The 23,288-nt window shown below is 45.2% G+C and overlaps 1 protein-coding gene across 2 annotated transcripts in view; it reads right to left on the bottom strand.

The window, feature by feature from the left end:
• PACSIN1 (protein kinase C and casein kinase substrate in neurons 1) overlaps nt 1-23,288 on the bottom strand; it is a 70,654-nt gene that overhangs the window by 45,885 nt on the left and 1,481 nt on the right. The window contains exon 1 of one of the 2 annotated variants that reach the window (XM_077159212.1): nt 14,593-14,830. The exons of the other annotated variant lie outside the window; for it this stretch is intronic. The gene's annotated coding sequence lies outside the window, so the exon portion shown is untranslated. Of the gene's footprint in view, nt 1-14,592; nt 14,831-23,288 lie in introns of those variants that run through there. 2 annotated transcript variants of the gene reach the window in all.

Here is a 23,288-nt window from a genome sequence, read left to right as displayed (position 1 = left end):
GTATATATGTTATACTATACAATAAAAGAAGTTAAAAAATAAAACAACAACAACAACAAAAAAAAAAACAAATGAGGGAGAGTAAAGACAAAGGCTGAGGAACACAATCACCGCTAGACCAGCCCTGTAGGAGACACTAAAATGAGTTCTAAAAGTTGACAGGAAAGGACACGAAACAATCGACTGAAGCCACATGAATAAATCAAGATCTCCAGAAAAGAGAATGATATGGGTGAATATAAATATCATTACTATTGTACTTTCGATTCATAATGCTACCTTCTACTTCTACAGGATCTAAAAGACAAATGTAATGATTAATCAGTGGTTTTTGACTCATAATGTATAAACATATCATTTGTGATAAGAACTATAGAAAGGTGGATGTCCGAGGAGTATGAGAACATAGTATGTGTACACTATTGAAGTTCATTGGTAACAAGGCAAATGAGAGTGTTAGAGATTTAATGTTAAATTTCAGTGCCATTAAAAAAAAAAAAGACAACCTATAGAATGGGAGAAAATATTTGGAAGCCACTTATCTGATAAGGGTTTAATAGAATATATAAAGAAATACCGCAACTAAATGACAGAAAAGACCATCTAATTAATAATGACTGGAATAGATATTTCTCCAAAGAAAATACACAAATAACCAAAAAGCACATGAAAAAATGCTCAACCTCATTAGCCATTAGAGAAATGCAAATCAAAACCACAGAGATATCATTTCACATTCACTAGAATGGCTACTCTTCAAAAAAAAATGAAAAATAACAAGTGTTGGAAAGATTGTGGAGAAAGAGGAGAGCCCAGCCATTGGTGGAAATGTAAAATGGTGCAGCCACTGTGGAAAATAGTTTGCCAGTTCCTCAGAAAATTATGTATAGACTTATCATATGATTTTTAAATCCCACTTCTAGGTATATACTCAAAAGAATTGAACGCAGGGACTGAACAGATACTTTCACACCGATGTTCATAGTGGCATTACTCACAATTGCTAAAAGATGGAAGCAACTCAAGTGTCCAACCAATGAATGGACAAAAGAAAATGTGGTACATACATACAATGGAATATTATTCAGCCGTAATTAGGAGTGAAGTTTGGATACATGTTACAACATGGATGAACCTTGAAGACATCATATTGAGTGAAATAAGCCAGACACAAAAAGAAAAATATTGCATGAGCTCATGGGTACAAAATAATTAGAATATGTAAATTCACTGAGTCAGAAACTACAAGGGGCTGGGGTGGGTGTAGGGAATGGGAGGACAGAATTTCTGTTTGCTCTGATGGAAAAGTTTTGGTATATACAATTAACACCACTGAATTCTGTATTTCAAAGTGGTTAAAATGGAAAATTTTAGGTTTATATATATAGCCAGAATAAAAAGTTTTAAAAACCATAGAAACATGCAATACGGTGAACCCTAATGTAAACTATAGACTATACTTAATAGTATAATTATAAAAATATTGTTTCGCCAATTGTAATAAAGTTACCACACTAATGCAAAGTGTTAATAATAGGGAAACCTGTGGGGGTGGTGTGGGGAGGTGGTATATGGGAACCCTGAATGATTTTTCTGTAAACCTACAAATTCTCTAATAAAAAAACCACAGCATTTAAAAAAATTTCAGTGCCGTGGTAACCACAAAGAAAAATCAGAGAATATGCAAACATAGAGAAAGAAGGTAGCATACAGTTTACCGGAGTTCGAGGGCATAAGCAATGGGGAGTTGATGCAAAATGAGTGTAGGGTTTCTGTTGAGGTGAGGGGGAAGTCCTAGTCATGGAAGGTAGTGAGAGGACTGCATCATCGTGAACATGATAATTCCCACTTAAAGGTAAGCTTGGGAGAGGCTGGGATGGGAAATTTATATCATATATATGTTTCCACAATTTAAAAAACTAAGAGAAACTAAAGAGATGACAATTAAATGCAATACAGGATACCGGACAGGATCTACGAATTGCAGAGAAAAGGCTCAAAAGGACATTGCTGGGACATAAAAAATTGGAATATAGAACATCAGCTTTATATCAATGTTAAGTTTCTTGAACTTAATAATTGTACTTAAGGTGCTTATATAAGTGAATATCCTTGTTTGCAGTAAATGTACAGGGACATATGGTGTTCAAATAGTATGATATGTGCAACCTGCGTTCAGATGTTCAAAGGGGGGATAGATGGATGGATGGACGGATGGATAGATAGATACCTATGGCAAAGGTGGCAAAATGTTAGAATTGGCGGATCTGGGGTGATGCTGGAATTCTCTGTGTGGGGTTTGTATTATTTTGACAACTGTCCTGTACTTTAAAATTATTTCAAAATAGAGAGTTTTTTTTTTTTAAAAAAAAAAACACTTCACACCCACTAGGATGATTATAATAAAAAAGGCGGACAATAACAAGTACTGGTGAGGACATGGAGAGACTGGAACACTCATAGATTGCCAATGGGAATATAAAATGGTGCAGTTGTTTGGAAAATAGTCTGAAAGTTCCTTAAAAGTTTAAACATAAAGTTACCATATGACCCAAGAATTCAACTCCTATGTGTATACCCAAGAGAAATGAAAACATATGCCACACACACACACACACAACGCTTGTATATGAGCATCATAGAAACATGATTCATAATAGCCCCAAAGTGGAAATAATCCTAATGTCCAGCAACTACCAATGAATAAACAAAATGTAGTACATTCACACAATGGAATATTATCCAGCCATAAAAAGGAATGAGGTCCTGATTTATGCTACAAATGGATGAACATGGGAAACACGCTAAGTGAAAGAAGTCAGCCACAAAAGGCTTGAATTCATTTATATGAAGTGTGTAGGAGAAATGGGAAATGACGGCTGATAGGTATGGGTTCTGTTTTTGTTTTTGTTTTTTTTGCATGGGCAGGCACCGGGAATCGAACCCGGGTCTCTGGCATGACAGGTGAGAACTCTGCCACTGAGCCACCATCGCACCACCCTGGGGTTTCTTTTTAAGTATAAAAATATTCTCAAATTAGATCATATTAATGGCTGCACAAAATCGTGGATATACCAAAAACCAATAAATTTTATACCTTAAAAGGGCAAGTATTATCATATGGTAATTATATTTCAATTTTCTTAAATGTGCAAGACATTTAAGAAAAGAAAGATTCCACAGCTCACTGGAGCAAGGACATTTTCAAAGACTAGTGTGGTTGCATGGAAAGGATGCCAGAGTCAACTTAAGGAAGCTTCCACTAGCCAAAGGTGGGACACTTTGAACATCAGTAAAAATAATGACTGTAAGGAATGAAATGCATCAACTTTATAAAAATCTATAATTTTCATCAAAATCAAAATAATATACCAGGAGTGAGAAAACAACAAAAACATCTTCTAATAACCAAATATTGGTAGAGCAGTGAGGCACTACACATACTGCTGGTGTGTAAGTTGGTACAACCACTTTGAATGATTTTTTTTTTTTTTTGCATGGGCAGACACCAGGAATCGAGCTTGGGTCTCCAGCATGGCAGGCGAGAAGTTACAACCACTTTGGAAAACAGTTTAGCATTATCTAGCAAGTATGAAGATCCACCTACTCTGTGACCCACAAATCTACTCCTATATATATACCCTGGAGAACTGTGTGCACGTTTGCCGAGGGACACATGTAAGAATGTCTGGTAACAAATGAGTGTGACTGCTGAATCATTATATTGTTACTTCTGTTGGTCTCCAGTGTCTTGGCGCAGCTAGCAGAAAAAACGAACAATCGTGGAACTGTAACCCAGACCAAACTTTAAAATCTATTTTATAACTATTTGTTAAAATGTACTTGGAAATGTATTGCTTTTTTGTATATAGGTTATATTTCACAATGGAAAAAGAAAATGTTAAAAAAAATTTGGAGAACCAATTTTTGTAAGAACCAAAAATTAGGAACAGCCCTGATGTCTGCAAACTGTAGAATGGGTTAGTAAATCATGGTATATTGATATGTCGGGAATTCTATGCAATAATGAAAAATCAATTATTGCTACAAAGAATAACTCGGGTGCATAGTAAAAAGAAAAGATTAATTGAAGGAAAAGATCTAAAAGAAGACATAATTAATTCCATTAATTAAAATTCTAAAATGGACTGAACTATTTTGTTTCAAATGAATACTGACATGGCAAAAGCAAAAAACAAAGAACTGAGGCAATGCTCTATTTCTTAACGGTGGTGACTGGGATGCTGGTTTGATTAGCTTGTTAAAATAATTTCCTTTATGCACCTTTCTATATAAGCAACACATTCCCTCCCCGCCTCCATTAAAAAAAAAAGGAAAAAATATTCAATGTTCATTTTTGGAGGTTGCAAGAACACAATGCATTTCTCTAAAAATTACTCAGTCAAAGGAAAGAATTAAGCCTTTCTCCTGTTGTATGAACAATATTGCACAGTGACCAAACAGGTACAGAGGGAAAGTTCTTCTATAGAGAAGTCTAGCTCATAAATGCAAACAAAATGATCTAGTTAGAAAAACCACCATCTGGTGAGGAGAAAAATGCCAAGGAAATCAGACACCCCTCCTGCAGGAAAGGTGGGGAGGGGTACAGCTCTCCAGGACCCCCCATCCCCAGCCTCTGTGGGGAGGGCCTGCTTTCCCTGCAGACCACGGCACCCCAGCCGGCCCAGCCCTGTTCTGAGCAGAGGAAACACTCCACTTGCCAAGCTAACAGGAGGATGAGTTTATTTGAATGTGCTCTGCACGCTATTTCACATCCAAGATTTAAATGTTCCCTGCGTTCTGGAGGGGAGACTCCCGGCCTGAGGTTGGAAACCGAGCCCCAGCCTCCAACGGCCTCAGCTCAGCTGATCGAATGGCTCAGAGAGGCCTGGGGAGGGGGTTGGGCGGCGGGGGGAGTTAGGGAGCTGGGGCATCCACACCCGCCCCAGTGCCTCACAGAACCACCCCCACTCCCATCACCAAGGCACCCTGGTGGGACCCTCCCCGTGCTTCCATCCCTCAGGTGGCAGTTTTATGACTTGACTTTTCTGTGTCAGGGGGTGTCGAAGCAGGAAGGACACCTCTGTGTTCACCACCTGCCCAGCCCCTGTCCAAGCCAGCTGGCGTGGGGGTGGGAGAAGGGCACCAATGCCCAGTCGTGCAGGGCTGACAGAAAGATCCACCCAGCCAGTCAGGGCTGACAACAAAGGGGCTGGGAAGAGGGGCAGAGGCAGGAATTCTAGGCCCTGTGGGGCAGGGGGCCTCCTGTCAGAGGTGCCTGTCTGGGCCAGGGCCAAGCGGGGCAGGTGAGATGGTGGCCGGTCACCCAACGCTGCTGGCAAGCGGGCACAGTGGCAGCCTGGTGCCCGATGGAGCTGCTGATAGAGGTGACACCGGATACCCTGCCATGGGCGGGGCTGGAGCAGGGGAGGCAGGAGCCGGGGGAGCTGTGTTCCAATGCCCCAGTTTTTTTTTTCTTTTTATTTATTAATTTAAACAATTTAACAAATGATTTAAACATTAACATAGATAATCAGTAATTCACAATATCATCACTTAGTGAATATTCATCATTTCTTAGAACATTTGCATCCATTCAGAAAAAGAAACAAAAAGACAATAGAAAAAGAAATAAAACGAAAACAGAAAAAAAAAAGATTATACCTACCATACCCCTTACCCCTCGCCTTCACTGATCACTAGCATTTCAAACTAAATTTATTTTAACATTTGTTCCCCCTATTATTTATTTTTATTCCATATGTTCTACTCATCTGTTGACAAGGTAGAGAAAAGGAGCATCAGACACAAGGTTTTCACAATCACACAGTCACATTGTGAAAGCTATATCATTATACAATCATCTTCAAGAAACATGGCTACTGGAACACAGCTCTACATTTCCAGGCAGTTCCCTCCAGCCTCTCCCTTACATCTTGAATAACAAGGTGATATCTACTCAATGCGTAAGAATAACCTCCAGGATAACCTCTCAACTCTGTTTGGAATCCCTCAGCCATTGACACTTTGTCTCATTTCACTCTTCCCCCTTTTGGTCAAGGTTTTCTCAATCCCTTGATGCTGAGTTTCAGCTCCTTCTAGGGTTTTTCTCAATCCCTTGATGTTGAGTCTCAGCTCATTGTAGGATTTCTGTCCCACATTGCCAGGAAGGACCACACCCCTGGGAGTCATGTCCCATGTAGAGGGGGGGCGGGTGGTGAGATTGCTTGTTGTGTTGGCTGGTGAGTGAGGCCACATCTGAGCAACAAAAGAGGCTCTCTTGGGGGTGACTCTTAGGCCTAAATTTTAAGTAGACTTGACCTATCCTTTGTGCAATGCCCCAGTTTTAACACACTCGCTTTGGCCCCTCTGCAGCTTTAGCTCACCCCTCTGCAAAAGGGGGTGCTTTGAAGCTGAATGAGCTAATCAACCTAAGGGGCTTAGCACCAGCACCAAGAACGTGCTCCCTCTGCATGCATCAGCTGTCTTTATGGAAGCTGGGGCTGCTGAGGGCTCGGCAGAAGGTATCCAGCCTTGCAGTGGGGGGCTACGTGCTGGACAGATCCACAGACTGGAAGTTCCAAGTGTAAAGGACCAGTCGTGTTCCATTCATCCCCGAATGGCCAGCACCCAGTTGTCGAATGAATGTGCGAGAGTAAAGCTATGGATGAGCAACCACTAAGACAGTGTATCAACTAACCAGAGGATCCCAAGTAACAAGCTGAACTCAAATGCCAGGTCTGTCCCTCCCTGGCTGTGCAACCTCAGGCAAGTTATTTCATCCCAGAACCTCAGCTTCCTCATCTATTAAGTGGGAATGATGGAGGGGTGCCCAGGTACTTCACTGGTAGTCTCACCTGCCATGTGGGAGACCCAGGTTGGATTCCCGGCCCTTACACTCAAAAAAAAAAGATTCAGCAAAGGGTGCTGCAATAGCAAGATATTCACATGGAAAAGAATGAAATGTGACCCCCTCTGCACAGCATACAAAAAAAAATGGGAATGATAATCATTAAAATATAGCTTCCTCATAGGCTTGTGGCAAGGCTCAAAGCAGAAAATGGGTACAGAGGTAGAGGTGCTGTCAGTGCCGTTGGCCAGGTGGACCACCCACCCGCCAGCCACTGTAGGTGCTGGCTGCTTTGTCTGAGGGCAGCCCTTGACTAGTGGGAGCTGCCTTACCTGGATATGCCAGGGCATTATAACCTCTCCCTGGAAGGAGCTCCCAGCCAATGACCTCCTGATAAGGGAGTACCGAGGCCTGGCCTCTTGCTTCAAGGAAGGATAACCCCGTGGTGCTTGCCAAAGCTGGACTTAGCTGAAAGCACACGTTTCCCTAGCTCCTTCCCTGCCCAATGGGCCCCCTCACTCCCTTCTCCTGTGGGCCTGCCTGCTATAATGCCTACTCGAGGAATCCCCACCTTGGGCTCTGCTTCTAGGGAACCAGACCCTAGATTGGAAGTATTCTGTAAACTATGAAGTACTGTGCACCAGGATGGGGTTCTTTTATTTTTCAGGAAATGACAACGGTAGGAGTTGACAGGTAGAAGGAGGAGGGGGAGAGAGAAGATCTGGGAAAGGACGGCCTGCCCCAAACCATCCCTGCCCTCACAGACTTCATGGCTGGACAAGGGAGACAGACGGGAAGTCAATAAGATTATAACATCAGGGATGGAGAAGTGCTATGAAGGGCTATAAAGCATGGGAAGAAACGGGGCAGTTTTAAACGAGGTGGTCTGGAAAAACCTCTCTGAGGGAGTGAGGTAAGCAGAGATATGAACATAGTGAGCCATGCCAGAACTCTGGGGGAGAGCATTCCAGGCACAAGGAATGGCAGTGCAAAGGGCCTGAGGCAGGGGGTTGTTTGCTATGTCCAATAAATGGCCAGGAGACCAGTGAGGCTGGAGTGGCATGAGATGACATTAGTAAGATCTCAGAGGCCCCCCCTCCCTCTGACTTTTATGGCACTTAGGGTTTTATTCTGAACAAAAGGGAAGTCATTGGAGAGTCTTGAGTAGAGGAGGGGCGTGATGTGATTTAGTTTTAAAAGGATATTTTTGGCTGCTGGGGCGAAGGGTGGGAGGAGGCAGGGAAACCAAGTAGAAGCTGCTGGAGTAGTCCAGGAGAGTGATGTTGAAGTGTTAGAACCGAGGGCATCAGGGGAGGTGGTGAGAAGTGGTCAGATTCTAGGCATGTTGGAAGGTGGAGCCGAGAGGATTTACTGATGACTGGATGAGAATGTGTCAAAATACAGATGAATCCAACTACCAATTTTCAGAGGGGACAGAGAAACACATTAAACGGCACAATGGGGAGGCAAACAACAAAGTCCAGACTGTGGGCAAATAATGTGGTTTCTCCAACAGAAAAGTTGCAAAGGAAAAAGAAAAAGATAGAAGGGGAAACTAAGGATTAAAAGAGACTGTGCCAGTTTGAAAGGATCTATGTACCCTAGAAAAGCCATGTTTTAATCCTGATCAGTCTTGTTAGAGCAATGGTTTCTTCTAATCCCTATTCAGTACTATTGGTTGGAAACTTGATTAGGTTGCCTCCACGGAGATGTGGGTATTAAACTTTATTAGATGGAGACACATCTCCACCCATCCTACATGGGACTTGATCAGTTTACTGGAATCCTATAAAAGAGGAGACAGTTTGGAGAACTGAATCTGACCACCCTTCCCTTCCAGGTCTACCTCCTGCAGAAAAGCCTCCACAACACCCCCAGGCTTTGGGAGCACACTTGCTGTGTGACCTCAGGCAAGCTATTTAACCTCTCTGTACCTTAGCTTCCCCTTCGGTAAAATGGGAATAACCTCATAAAGTCACTCAGAGAACTAAATGAGTATCACAAAACAGAGAAAAGTACAACAGCGTCTGAAACGTCAGTGGATCACAGGCCCCCCTGCTTTGCTCACCAGGACCTGTCTCCCCTCTCCTGATCCCCACACGACACCCCAGTGCCACATACACAATGGGGCTCAATCGTCACTTTCGTCAAAGTTCAGCTCCTGCAGTTCTCCTTCCCGATGACTTCACCCCTTTTCCCGACCCCCTAGGTTCTGTTCCCCACGGGATAAAGGAGCCCATGACATGAGCAGTTAGGAACCAGGCACAAATAAAAATTCTCGAAACCCAAGTGGCAACATGTGACTCAAACACCATCATATCAGGGGAATGCAACGTAAATGCTCATTTTTTTCGATTTCTAAGGAAAATCCCAGGTATAATCAAGTGCAGTTTTACTTTTTGTCTTAAGTAATGATGTTTGTTGAATAAACATGAACAGTAGAGAAGCGGCTGAAATGAAGAGGAAACAATCCTTACCTTTCCCAGCAATCAGCCTCTCCAATCCTTCCCCCCAGAGGTGCGTTCTGACAATCAGGTTTGCAGCCTTCTAGACATTTTAAGGCAATTATGAACTCAGAGGTATGTATGCATATTTTAAAAATTGGATCACACTAAACACATTGTTCTCCACAGTTGCTTGTTTTAACCTATCAGTATGTTGTGACCATATCGCCATATTTCCACCCTGATAAGCTAAGCTCCATCCCATTCTTTTCTCTCAGCATCCCTGGCACCTAGAGCAGTGCCTGGCACAGAGCAAACAATAAAGACTCATCACTAAATGAAAGAATGAACAGCTGCCTAAAATCATCCTACGGAGAGGTTCTAATTGATGTAAGTGGCCCTCCTGATGGATATTTAGCTTTGCCACAATAACCGTCTCTTCAGAGCCATATTTATACCATAGTGAGAGCGAACCTGTAGGATAAATCCTTAAAAGTGGAATTGCTGCATCAAAACATTGATAGCTCTTGCCAAAGGAGGTCGTGCCTATGCGTTCCCCCCCTACTGATGGAGAGTTCCAGTTTCCCACAGCCTCTGCCACAGGAGTGCTTTGTGATGAGGACGATTTGTATTTCTCAAATGGATTAACCTTTTTAACCACCCTTGGTGGTTAAAGGATTAACCACCCTTGATGGTTAAGTCTCCTTTTTTTCCACCTAGTCAATGAGAGGATTGACCATTTGATTGTTTCTCAGCAGCTCTAGGAAACCAAGATCCACAAATGGGGACCTTCACTCCCTGGAAGATACATAGGCACAGTTCACAGATGCAAAATTTGAAATATCTTACCAATTTCTAAAATCGGACATCTTCATTTTTTCAATTACAAACTTCAAACAAGTATCCATTGAACCCTCCTCAATACAAAAGATGAGGAGATTACAACCTCTACCCTCCCTCCTTCTCTTCCCCCCTCCCCCTCCAGCCTCGGTTTGTTATGTTTTGTAAATAAAAATACAGCACGCCAAGTCAAGTTTGGATCTCAGATAAGCAACAAATTTTTTAGTACAAATATGTCCCATGCAATATCGGGGCCCTAATTATACTAAACACAAATTTGCTCTTTATCTGAAATTCAAATTTAACTGGACATTCTGTATTTTATCTGGCAAGCCTGCCCCAGGCCCCACCCAATCTTTAAATATCAAGTGATATTAAAATAATGGCCAAACCTCCCCATCTGTCAGGTGTCCTGCTGCCTCCCAGATGCATCTCCCACCCCCACCCCAACCCCCCCAGACACACTCCCCTTCCCAGCAACTGCAACACCAACCCCCTGGCATTCAGGCTCTGGGCTCTCTGTCTCCTGATAGTCAGCTGGGACCAGGTTCCTTCTGCCCATCTCCTGGATAGTGAGACAAAGGCTCCAAGGAAGGACCTACTGCCACAGCTGATGGGGTGCTGTGCGCTCAACGGGCAGTCCCCTCCTGCTGAGCCCCGCCCCGCCCTGGGAGCCCACACCTAGGGCCTCAGGGCTGTGCTCAGAGCTGACGGGTGCAAGCAAATCTGGCGCAACTCTGAAGGGCCACTCCGGGCCCCCGGCGGGGCTGACCGAAGCTGCTTTTGAAACGGCATCAGCGCTCCACAGTCCCTCCACCCAGTCCGGCTTCCTTCCCCTGCTTCCCGAAGCTCGGGGACCACTCCCCGTCCTGCACACTGATCCCACCTGGTGGTCTTGCTCCTGGGTCCAGACCTGCCCTAGTCCCCAGTTCCAGCCCTGCACCTCATGTCCACCATGCCCCAGACTGGACAGCCTCAAAGTGTCCACGGGGGGGGGGGGGCTGTTGGTGGCAAATTATACTCCATTGGCTTTCCAGCATATTCTAAATTTTTATTACTGTGATAATAAGAAACAATAAGGAGCTTTTTTTTTTTAAGAAAAATGTAAAGCAAAAGCAAGCAGCCCTCCTCCACCTGGCACACCCACTCTCTCCCCATCTCCTTCCGTACCTGGCCCCTCCTCCCCAGGAGAATGAGTCCCCCCCACCCCCCCACCCCCGCTTAAAGTCCTCCCCTGTCCCTGTGTCCCAGGAGGCCCCCAGCCAGTTTCACTTCTCCAGTGAAGGCTTTCTACCACCAACTCGTTCTTGCCGGGGGCTATATGCAAATTTCTGAATGGTTTCCCCTTCTATTGAGAGAAAAATGATGAATGTGTCCTGAGATTGGCAAGCAGAGAAAGTATACGATGGGACTAACAGTCGTGGGGACTATACTCATTCCACAGGTGGGAACCGACACCGGGAACCGCACACACACCTGCCCTGGCAGGCTTCACAGCCTCGTGGGGGGACAACACTCAAAAGGCTGAGGGGAAACTGTATGAGGTGAGAGGCTCCAAAGGGGTGCAAGGAGGATGCAGGGGGGTGTTTTGCGGGCAGGGCTTCCAGCCCAAGCCAGGGAAGCTTCTGGGAGGAAGCGACGTCTCAGCGGACCCCTGAGGGTCAGCAGGAGTTAGCCATTTGGAGTGGGCAAGAGGGTGTTCTAGGCAGGGGAACAGCTGTTGCAAAGGCCTGCAGGTGAGAAAAGCAGGGCTTATTTGAGGAACTGAAAGCAGCTCAGAGCAGCTGGAGGGCAGAGGGAGGTTGAGAAGGGAAAGTGAGTCCAGACGGGGGAGGATGATGGGGTCACATTAGGGGAGACTGTACTTTGTCCTCAGGGCAAGAAGGAGCCATTGAAGGATGCAGAGTAGGGAAGTGAGAGAATTGGATGTGGATCTTAGAAACATCACCCTGGCTTGTCACAGGGCAGGTGTTCAAGGGGGACCACTGATATGGGCATTATTGTGAATATTCACAACCATCACATTTAATCATGCACGTACCTATTACTTGAGACCAGTACCTCCCTGGAAATGGCCAGCCCCCTGCAGCTAGGGCTAGAAATATAGGTGAAAAGCATGAACTCTTGCACCTGGGTTCAAATTCCAGCTCTGCCATTTTCAAACTGTGTGACCTTGGACAGATAACTTAACCTCTCTGTTTCACAGTTTCCTTACCTGTAAAATACCTCATTGTATACTGTGAGGATTAAATGACTTAATACACATATAGTAGTTAAGGCAGGACGTGGTACACAGCAAATCCTATGTAATGTTAGTTGTTGCTCTTGTTACTGAACCCCTCCCCCTAGGGTTCCCATGGGCAGTCACCTGCTGGCACTGACTAAGCCATCCTCCACTTGCCTTTCTCTAGCTCTAAAATGCCTCTCCCTGTAGGCACAGCCCTCCATTATTAGGGGCCAGAGAAGAGTAACCTCTGGGCTCAATGACAACCAACCACTCTGACCCTGGTCTGGTACCATGCTCCCGGCTCCCTGGAGGTTCAGTGCACTGGGAGCCAGGAACCTGGGTGCTTTCTCTAACCCCACTGCTAACCCTCTCTGAGCCTGAGTCTCCTCCTCTGTAAGAGGAGGACAAGAATATTTGCAGATGTCTCATCAGGTATGGCTGTCAAAGAAGCAAAAAAAAAACTGGGAAAGAGCTCTACATATGTCAACGTCCTTCACAAACTCAGGCCCTGTGGCTTAGCTGAACCCTCGGTGGCAATGTCTTCCTCTGGCCTGGGTTTGCTTATCCATACAATGGGGTCGTGAGATTTGCTCAGCGCTTGTTATGAGGACCCCTGAGGCTGAGTATGGCCTCCCCAGCCTCCCTGAAGCTGATGTGGATTTTCTACAAGAGCCAGGAGGCAGGGACGCCTGGTTTGAATTGAGCATCCCAGAAAGAAGACGCCAAACCAGTGATCCAAGGAGAGCCTGAGGAGGCCGGACCTTCACACCCAGGCCTTCTACCAAACCTGGACCAAGCTAGCACACTACAACCAGGGACCCAAGTAGACCCTCTGGAGCCAGGGGGACTGCAGCATGTATCTTCAAGTGCCATAGCTGCCCATCAATTCCAGTCCCTAATTCTAGGGACTAAATGGAACTGTCTGGTTTGGGTTCTGTGGCCCCTGAGGCTGGGGGATGGATTGAAAGTCCAAAAGGAGCTCAACCTCCTCCTTCAGGTTGACAGCCATTTCCCAGAGTTCAAGTTCATTCATTCACTCATTCATTACACAAACATGTACTTGATGCCAGACCCCCGTCAGGTGCAGGGGTGATGGCAGAGATGAATCAGATAGATCACTACCCTGAAGCCACTGAAGGTCTACAGGGTGGCAGACAAGACATAAATAACCAAGCCACGAGACCAACTAGGTCGAGAACACAGGGCAGGAGGGGGGATACCCTGGAAGCTGCCTGGAAGGGGGTGGCTTCTGCGTGGTGATTTCGGCATGTGATGGGAGAGCCAGGATGGGGAGAGAACATCCCAAATCACAAACAGACAGTCCTGTTTGCAGCCCGCCTGTGCCCTGGTGCAGGGTGATGTAGGTTATTTATGGCCATGCCCGGAGAAAAAAGTTGCCACATGTGACATCGCATGTGGGGTATAGAGCTAGGCTGGGGGTGGGGGGTGGGGGGAAGCTGGAGCTTGAACCTGGGTCTTAGAAACATCACACTGCCCGTCACAGGGTAGGTGCTCAAGGGGGACCGCTAATATAGGGTTCTCACTGAGTCCCCCACATCCTGATGACCCTTTAACCTTTCTCATGGCTTCCTGTAAGACAAAAAACAAGGAGAGATGGCTCCAACAGGCAGAAGGTGGCCTAGGGGATGGGGGTGGGGGCAGGTCTAGGCGACCTTTTTGTATCTGTGGACCTTTTCCCATCACCTCCTGCCCCCCCCCCCCCCCCCCCCCATCCCAGCTAAGGGGGAAGGCATAGGAGACAGAAGAAAATACCTCTAATCATAAACCAGACAGGGCGCATCTGCTGCTGTGTTTCTCCCCAGCCCACTCTGATCCATAAATAGCCCATGCACCAGGCTGGCCCAGCCACCCATTCAGGCTAATATACCCGGAGCACCCGGGGCCCATGCCCTTGTTTCCCAAGGAACCTACTTCCTACGCCTTTCCAAAGCAAATGCCTCATCGCCAGCTGCCATCCCGACCCGCTCCTCTACCCCCAACAAGGGGTCCAGCGCAGGGGCACCCTGGCACTGCTTGGGTAATGCCTGCGACCCCCGGCGTCTGCAAAACACCCCTGGCCGCACGCCCACCTCTCTCCAAATAACTGCCAAATCCTCCCAGGAAGATACCAGTCCTTGCACCCACGGTAAACACGCACTCCCTGGCCGGACCCCCGAGCCCCCTCCCACCCCGCCCATCCCGGCTCTCTGTCCCAAGGCCAGATCCACTACCTGGGGGGCAGGAGCGCCGGGCACCATCAGCGGCGCCACCGGGCGAAGTGGGGCTTCTGAGACCCGGCCTCAAGCCGGGACGACTTCCCGGGGGAAGAGGAGGATGGCGCGGCTGCCGCCACCGCGTCTCTCCCAGATCTCGCTGGGGCTGCGGGAAGGAGGAAGGTCAGAGCAGAGGAGGAGATCGGGGTGGTGGGGGTAAGGGGAGGGGAGAAGGAGGAGGAGGTGGAGGAGGAGTTCACGGATGAGCGCGGATTAGAGAGGCATTTTTAGCGAGCCAATGACAGCGCGGCGCGGGGCCGCGCGGGGCCTGCGCAGGTGGAAGCGCTGCGGCTGCTGAAGAGGCAGCAGGGAGCTTAGCTGGCGGGCGGGTGCCGTCTTCCCAGGCCGCTGCCTCCTCCCGTGGGTGCTCCCGACGGGATGGTGCAGGGAGACTGGGAGCACCTCCGGTCCGTGGGCCCTGCTCCTCCCCAGCCTTCCCTTAGGGCGCGCTCTGAGTCCCGGGATGTCGCACCCCTCCTCTCTTTGCCCTTTCCCCACCTTCTTGGCCTTTCCTTGTCCCCTGTCTGCCTCTGGCCTCTCCAAATCCCTGAGTCTCCTCATAAGTGCAGGTGTTTATGGCTGTGTGTAGGTTGGGTCTGTTGGGGGTGGGGGAGGGGTGAAGAATGCTCTGGAGTGACTGACGACCCCTCTTTTTCACCTTCCCCCTCATTCACACCCCTCCATCCAGCTTCGCCAAAAGTGCCCTGTCGATCCATGGACTGAGTCACTATCCCACGTGCCCTCTTTCAAGCCGGCTGTCAGACTCCAGGCTATCTTCTTAGCACTTTCTCTGGGTGCTTGGGGCCTAAAAGGGGACCCCAAGGACCTGCATTCTTCCTGCCTTGAACTCTGAGTTCTCCCCAGAGCCTCGTCTCCTGTGGGGAGAGGTTCAAGGGGCCAGTGTTTCATTTAACACCTGTCTATCGAGGGCCAACACTGATGAGAAACTGGGCTACAGCAGAGTACCAGACAGACCCGGTCTTTCCCCCAGATGGTCCGCATCTGTGAAGGAAGACAGATGTTAAATATGACAAATAGTGTATACGGTATATCTTAAAGACCCTAGTTTGCCACAGACCTCACCACTCTCTATTGCATAGACCTGAATTAGCCACACGTTCATATTTCCTGCCCTCCCTCTCAGCACCTCCCTTGCCAGAGGCACTATATATCATTCAAGACCCCAGTGACCCAGAGGAATGCTCAAATACAGAATTCATTAGTTCACTAAGAATTCATTGAGCATGACTGTGTATTAGGTGTTGGAGCCTAGAAGAATTCAACACATCATTGGGAAGACCAAATGCCAGTTCGTACACCAAGCCTGGACAGGCCCACCAAGTGACCGGACAATGTTCTGGAGAAGCTCAGAGGGCTCTGGGTGAGCACCACTGGGGATGGTTTCCTGGAAGGCACAGAATTCTGATTGCACAGCTGGGATTCTGATGACCTGTTAGAGCAGGAGGTGGGGAAGGGTTATTGGAAAATAACCTTGGCAGGTGGCTGGGATTCTGGAGCATTCTGGACACTCTGTGTGCAAGGGATGACTTGGTGTCCAGGGCTGCTGAAGCCCACCCTGCTCCCAGCATCTCCCCACCCTGGAATTGTCCGTTCACCCCAGGAGAAGGGGCAATGATCACACAGGGGTAAAAGAGCACAGACTTTAGGCAGCAGCTCACTTGCTGAGTGAAAGCAGGCATGTTACCTAACCCTCTGAAGTTAAGCCTCGTCGTCTTAATAGCTGTGTGATCTTGAACAAGTTACTTAATTGATCGCGCCTTGGTTCCCTCATTTGGAGAATGACACAGCAATAGCACTTACCTCAGAGGTTGTCTGAGGTTTACGTGAGACAATCCAGGTGAGTGGCTTAGCACTTAAATGCTCAGTAAACTTTGTTGTATTTATTATTATTAAGATTATACTTGCTTCATAGCGCTAGAATTAGACAAATCATATAAAGCACCTAACGTAGTGCCTGGGACATAGTAGGTGTGCAATAAATGGTATCTGTTATTATCGTTAACCACATGCATCCCCCAAATCTCCATTTTTGGGTCCACCACGGTGCTGTGAAATCCCCCCCCCATCCAACAGAACTTACTTAATATAAAGAGGCTAATTCCCCAAGAGGCTCTTAAAGTCAATCTAGGATGGATACTGGACTAAAATATTTGCCCTTCCCCTGTGAGTACATTTGTCTGGGTCAGTATGTGATCAGGGGCTTTGATGGAGATGGACTGGAGCCCAGGACGAATAAGTTTTGAAAAGACAGTGAAGTCCAGAGCCCGGAAGGCTGATTGATGGAGAACACTCAGTGTCCCTTAGCAGCCACGCAGTTGGTAGAAGATGGTAAAAGTGGGAAGGGAGCATTTAGAGGTAATGGGGTTGTAATGGAGAAGGCAGAAGCTCTGAAGGCAGAAGCTGAAGCCCCCTGAGACAGTTGTGGGGAGAACAATGACTAGAGAAATGACGGAGAGGGGGTGAGGAGCAGCCAGGCTCGGTTTACTTTCTCTGATGTTTTTATTGTGGGTGGAGGTGCGTAGTCTGGAATTGAACCCGGGTCTCCTACATGGCAGGTGAGAATTCTACCGCTGAACTACCCTTGCACCGCCCACTTCCTTTCATGCCTAGAGGTTGAATTAAGACCTTAGCGACCCCAAGCCCTGAAAAAAGTAGAATAGAACAACCACCCACCCCGACACACTTACAACATGGCTGCCCATGTATAATCCAAGATAAAATGTTATTTTGGGAATTAATACAGTACTTCCATGCTTCCTAAAATTAAACTAGCTTCCTTCTAGATTTTCTGATTGTGAAATTTGTGTTCATCAAAGCTATACTATCTCTCATTCTCTTTTAGTTTTGTGCCCCTGCCCAGAGAATAAGACTTTCACCCCATTTGCACAGCACTTTTCACTTTTCAAAGAGCCTTTCATCTCTTATCTCCCGCACAACTCACTTTTCTCAGTTGCATTAAGCTCTGACCCATCTCGGGTTCCATGGCACCTTCCTTCCCACCACGGGCTCCAAGCCATCCCTCAGTCAGAAGTTTCCTCCATTAAACCCTCTGTGCCTCACAGGGCAAGGAGGCAGGGACAGCCCTCCTCAGAGTTTTCAAATGCAAGTAAAACGTACAGGATATGCAGCCAGGAGGACAGACAGGCACTGAATATGCATGTGAAATGAATAAATCAATGAATGAATAACGTATCTGTAATTAATATTGCATGTTAGGCCTGGGAGAGTTGTGGGAGGAGGGAAGGCTTTGGATTCCTTTTTTGTTCATCCAACATGAAGGCTTCAAGGAGGAGGTGAGGTTTCAAGGAGTTTCTCTATTCTCCCCACATCTCTAGCTGTAAAGAAATGGCAAAGCTCGTTTGGGCAGAGCAGGATTCTGAAGCCCAGAGAGGGAAAGTGAATCATTCAAGGTCACACAGCACATCAGTGACAGAGCTGATGGCTAAAAACGGATCTCCTGACTCCTGGTCAGGTGCTGTCGTTGAGCGAGTCCTCTCCCTTCCCGGCAAACCTGCATGGAGGCGGGGCAAGGAGGAGCAGGAAAGCGATTGGCTCAGTAGCCCCACAATGTTTTATTTTCTGAGCTGCCTCTGAGCAGCAAGCACAGAGGTGAGCAGGACACCCCCTAGGGACAAAAGCGTTTTAAAAAGAGCCTTATGGTCCCTTCTGCCCTCGCTTGATCCTCCTGCCAGCTGTCTTCACACTTGCAAATTGGGTTCCATCACCTGCCTGGTAGAGCAAAGGCTGTTGCCAGCTGTACCCGCAATTTGGGAGCCAGGGTGTTTGGAGTCTTGGAATTGTGGTTTGCTCTGTCCATGACTCATGCAGGGAGCTAAAACTGCCCTGAAGATGTATTGCCTTGACAAGCCCCCTAAGTTTTGGATGGTGCCCAATCAGGACCAAGGCTCAGACTGCTCTCTCCCTCTCTCGGCCTCTCTCTCCCTCAATCTCTCTCTCTCTCCCTCCCTTTCTCTATGAGTCTCTCTATGAGAGAGGGTTCACCCCGGGATGAACACAGAACACTTTCCCAGGGCCAGGCACTGTTCTCAGCACTTCACACATATATTATGGAGTAAGTATGATTATAATTCCATTTTATGGACAGGGAAACTAAGACCGAGAGAGGTTAGGAAACGTGTCCAAGGTCAAGCTGATAAGTGATGGATCTGGGATTCAAATCCAGGAGTCTGGTTCTAAAAGCCGTGCTCTTAATCACACAGCTAGGAATAAATCAAACATTTATTGAGGGTTTTACTTATGTGCAGGAGGATTTTACATGCATGATCTCCTTTAGGCACTATTGTCCCATTTTGTAGATGAAGAAATCGAGGCTCAGTGGGTCACTTGGTGAGGCCCCTCTCAAAATATAAAAAGGGAGGACATTTGAGACTGCCCTTTGGACAATCTCTCAGAAACATGCTGCTGTGCCCTGAACACCGTCACCACTTAGTGGCGTTATACCTTAAATGTAGGCAGAATTCCTAAGCAGACATTTGGTCTTTTTTTATGTAAATTTTATTGAGATATAGTCATACACCATATAATCCATCCAAAGCATATAATCAGTGGTTCACAGTATCCTCGCATGGCTGTGTGTTCATCACCATGATCAATCTTAGGACATTTGCATTAGTCCAGAAAAAGAAATAAAAAGAGAAAAAAGAACACCCCTGTCATGGTTAGGGACAGGTGTCAACTTGGCCAAGTTATGGTACCTGTTCATCTGATTGGGCAAGCGCTGGCCTGTCTGTTGCAATGAGGACATTTCATAGGATTAGGTCATGATCACGTCAGCTACATCCACAGCTGATTCCATTTGTAATCAGCCAAAGGGGAGTGTCTTCTGCAATTAGTGATGCTAAATCCAATCATGGGAAGCCTTTTAAGGAGGACTCAGAGGAGACAGGTTGCATTCCTGCTTTGGCTGGTGAGCCTCTCCTGTGGAGTTCATCCAGGCCATCCATTGGAGTCATCGGCTTCGCAGCCTGCCCTGTGGATTTTGGACTCTGCGTTCCTACGGTCACGTGAGACACTTTCATAAATTTTATATTTGCAAGTGTTCCCTGTTGATTCTATTTCTCTAGAGAACCCTAACTAATACAACCCCAAACATTCCATATCCCCCGTTCCCTTCCTTATTAACCCTTAGAATTGCCTTCTACCCAATTTAAAGGCATACAATAAAGATAAGTAAGGCAGTGCAGTATTGTCAAAGATGGATAGATAGATCAGTGGAACAGAATAAAACATCCAGAAGTAAATCATACAAGCACGAGCAAATGACTCTTTGTTTACTATATAGCTATACAATTATTATCAAAGAACAGGGCTGCTGGATTACAGCTCAACAATTTCTGGCATTTCTTTTTAGCTATTCTAATATGCCAGAAACTAAAAGAAGTATCTATAAAATGAGTCAGTTGTCATAATCATTTGTTAAATCTGAATTTCTCCATTACACCTCCTTCTTTTCATGTAATCATTCTTTCAATCTTCAGGAATATCTGGACAATGACCGTTTTAACTTCTTCATGCTGGAAAGGGGTTTTCACTTTATGGGGTAGAGATATGAAACTGGCTGATTTTCTTGGAGTTTCAGGGTTTCAGAGTTTATCTGGTATAGGAACAATCTGGAGACCTTAAGGTTCTGAGAAAACAAACTTATTAGATAAAACATTTATAGAGTCTTAGATAGAGCCTAGGGTAATCTTCAGAGTTTTCAGTTTACTGTTGTCTGGGGCTTGGCATACTATGGCAATTTTGCAATATCTGGCTGAAGCTTGCATAAGAATAACCTCCAGAATGATTTCTCGACCGTATTTAAATCACCTTCCCACTGTAACTTTATTTTGTTCCATTTCTTTTCCTTCTTTTGGTGAAGAAGGAATATTCAATCCCAGGATGCCAGGACCAGGCTCATCCCTGGGAGTCATGTCCCACTATGCCAGGGAGATTTATACCCCTGGAAGTCAAGTCCCATACAGTGGGGGAAGGGAGTGAATTTACTTTCAGAGTTGGCCTAGAGAGAGAGAGGACACATCTGAGCAGCAAAAAAAGGTTCTCTGGGGGTCACTCTTAGGTATGGTTGTAAGTAAACTTAACTTCACCATTGCAGAATTGTTTCATAAGGGCAAGCCTTAAAACTAAAGGCAATACCATTGCTAGGTATCTACTCAAAGGACTTAAGGGCAAAGACACAAACGGACATTTGCACACCAATGTTTATAGCAGCATTATTTACAATTGCAAAGAGATGGAAACAGCCAAAATCTCCATCAACAGAAGAGTGGCTAAACAAACTGTGGTATATACATACGATGGAATATTATGCAGCTTTAAGACAAGATAAACTCATGAACCATGTAATAACATGGATGGACCTAGAGAATATTATGCTGAGTGAATCCAGCCAAAAACTAAAGGACAAATACTGTATGGTCCCACTGATGTGAACGGACATTCGAGAATAAACTTGAAATATGTCATTGGTAACAGAGTTCAGCAGGAGTTAGAAACAGGGTAAGACAATGGGTAATTGAAGCTGAAGGGATACAGACTGTGCAACAGGACTAGATACAAAAACTCAAAAATGGACAGCACAATAATACCTAATTGTAAAGTAATCATGTTAAAACACTGAATGAAGCTGCATCTGAGCTATAGGTTTTTGTTTTGTTTTGTTTTGTTTTGTTTTGATTTTACTATTATTACTTTTATTTTTTTCTCTATATTAACATTCTATATCTTTTTCGGTTATGTTGCTAGTTCTTCTAAACCAATGCAAATGTACTAAGAAATGATGATCATGCATCTATGTGAGGATGTTAAGAATTAATGATTGCATGTGTAGAATGGTATGATCTCTAAATGTTGGGTTAATTTCTTTTTTTCCGTTAATTAAAAAAAAAAAAAAAAAGAGAAGGGATATTGGAGATGAAGGGATACAGACTGTACAACGGGACTGGATATAAAAACTCAGAAATGGACAGCGCAATACTACCCAATTGTAATGCAATTATGTTAAAACACTGAATGAAGCTGCATGTGAGGTATAGGTTTTTTGTTTTTGTTTTTTTTGTTTTTTTTCTTTCTATTATTGTTTTAATTCTTATTCTGTTGTCTTTTTATTTCTTTTTCTAAATCGATGCAAATGTACTAAGAAATGATGAATATGCAACTATGTGATGTTATTAAGAATTACTGATTGTACATGTAGATTGGAATGATTTCTAATTGTTTTGTTAATTCTTTTTTTAATTAATAAAAAAAAAAAAAAAAAAACTAAAGGCTTGGCTTTTGGCTTATTAAATTGGGAGTCCCTAATGCTTGAGAGAATATCAGGAATTCCTCAAGTGAGGAAGATTAATAATTCCACAATTTTCCCCAGTTCCCCAAGGGGGCTTTGCAAATCCTTTTTTATTTTCTGCCCCAAATACTCTGAAATGTTTAACAAGATTTCATTCCCTATTCTAGGTTCCATGTAATTAGGTTATTTAGGTAAATTGATCAAACAGGTTAAATTAGATAGTATGCTACAGAAAATTTAAATTTTGGATCAAATAAGCATCTCTTCCTTTGGTCTCACACAGAAGCTGAAGTTTTAAAATAAAGACAATATCACCCTTTATTCTGTATTCTGATTTATCTTAGTCATAACCAGATCCATTCATTCATATCTCTAATTGAAGTCTGATCTCTTTTTCACCTTCTTTAACAGTTGCTGTATGGAGCAATGCTGACTTTCATAGCTGCAGAACTCGAACTCTGAATCTCAGGTGTCACACAGATACCCAGAGTCCCAAGTAACTACAGGTTATACACAAAGAGCTCAGCATCTCAGAATTTAGAAATAACAGTTACAACTCAGCAATAGATATGCCTGCTGTAAGAGCTTACAATCTAGGATCTTTACAATGAGCCCTATTGAATATTCTGTATTCCTTAAACATTGATTGCCTAAGACATTATGTCTTAAGTCCAGTACAGCACTAAAATCACAGAAGGATCTCTAATTTTTTTCTTTTACAATTTTCCAGGGCTTTCATATATATTGTCTCATTTCACTTTCACCATACCTGATATTATTATTATTATTATTATTATTATTATTATTATTGGCTTAAGCAATGGGAAATTATTAGCTCACAGTTTTGTGACTAGAAGTCTAAAATTAAGGCATTAGCAAGGCGATGCTTTCTTCCCAAAGTTCTGGTTCTGGCTGCTGGCAATGCCTGGGTTTCCTTGGCTTATTTTTGCCTCCATCACATGGCAATGTCCTTTCCTTTCTCCACCCTGTATTATCTTGATTCCTACTTTTTAAAGTGAGGAAATGAGACTCCCCACAGGCATTGATTGAGTTGGCCTTTGAACCCAAGTCTGGGAGCTCCAGGTCCTGGATTTTGGGACTACAGAGGCCCCATTGGGTTGGACTCCCACCCTTCAGGCCCAGAGAGGTTGGGTGACTTGCCCAAGGATCCCAGTGAACGAGTGGCAGGCCTGGGTCTCAAACCCAGGTCTTTTGAATTCTAGAACTGAGTTCCTCTCTTATCATGGTCTATGTTTCAACTTCTGCTTCTTCCAAAGCAGACCCTACCTGAAGGAGAAAAGGAGGTTTAAGCAGAGACACTCCACCA

This window comes from Tamandua tetradactyla, chromosome 5 (genome assembly GCF_023851605.1).
Source record: "Tamandua tetradactyla isolate mTamTet1 chromosome 5, mTamTet1.pri, whole genome shotgun sequence".
Lineage (NCBI taxonomy): Eukaryota > Metazoa > Chordata > Mammalia > Pilosa > Myrmecophagidae > Tamandua > Tamandua tetradactyla.
This window is presented reverse-complemented; position numbering and strand designations above follow the sequence as displayed.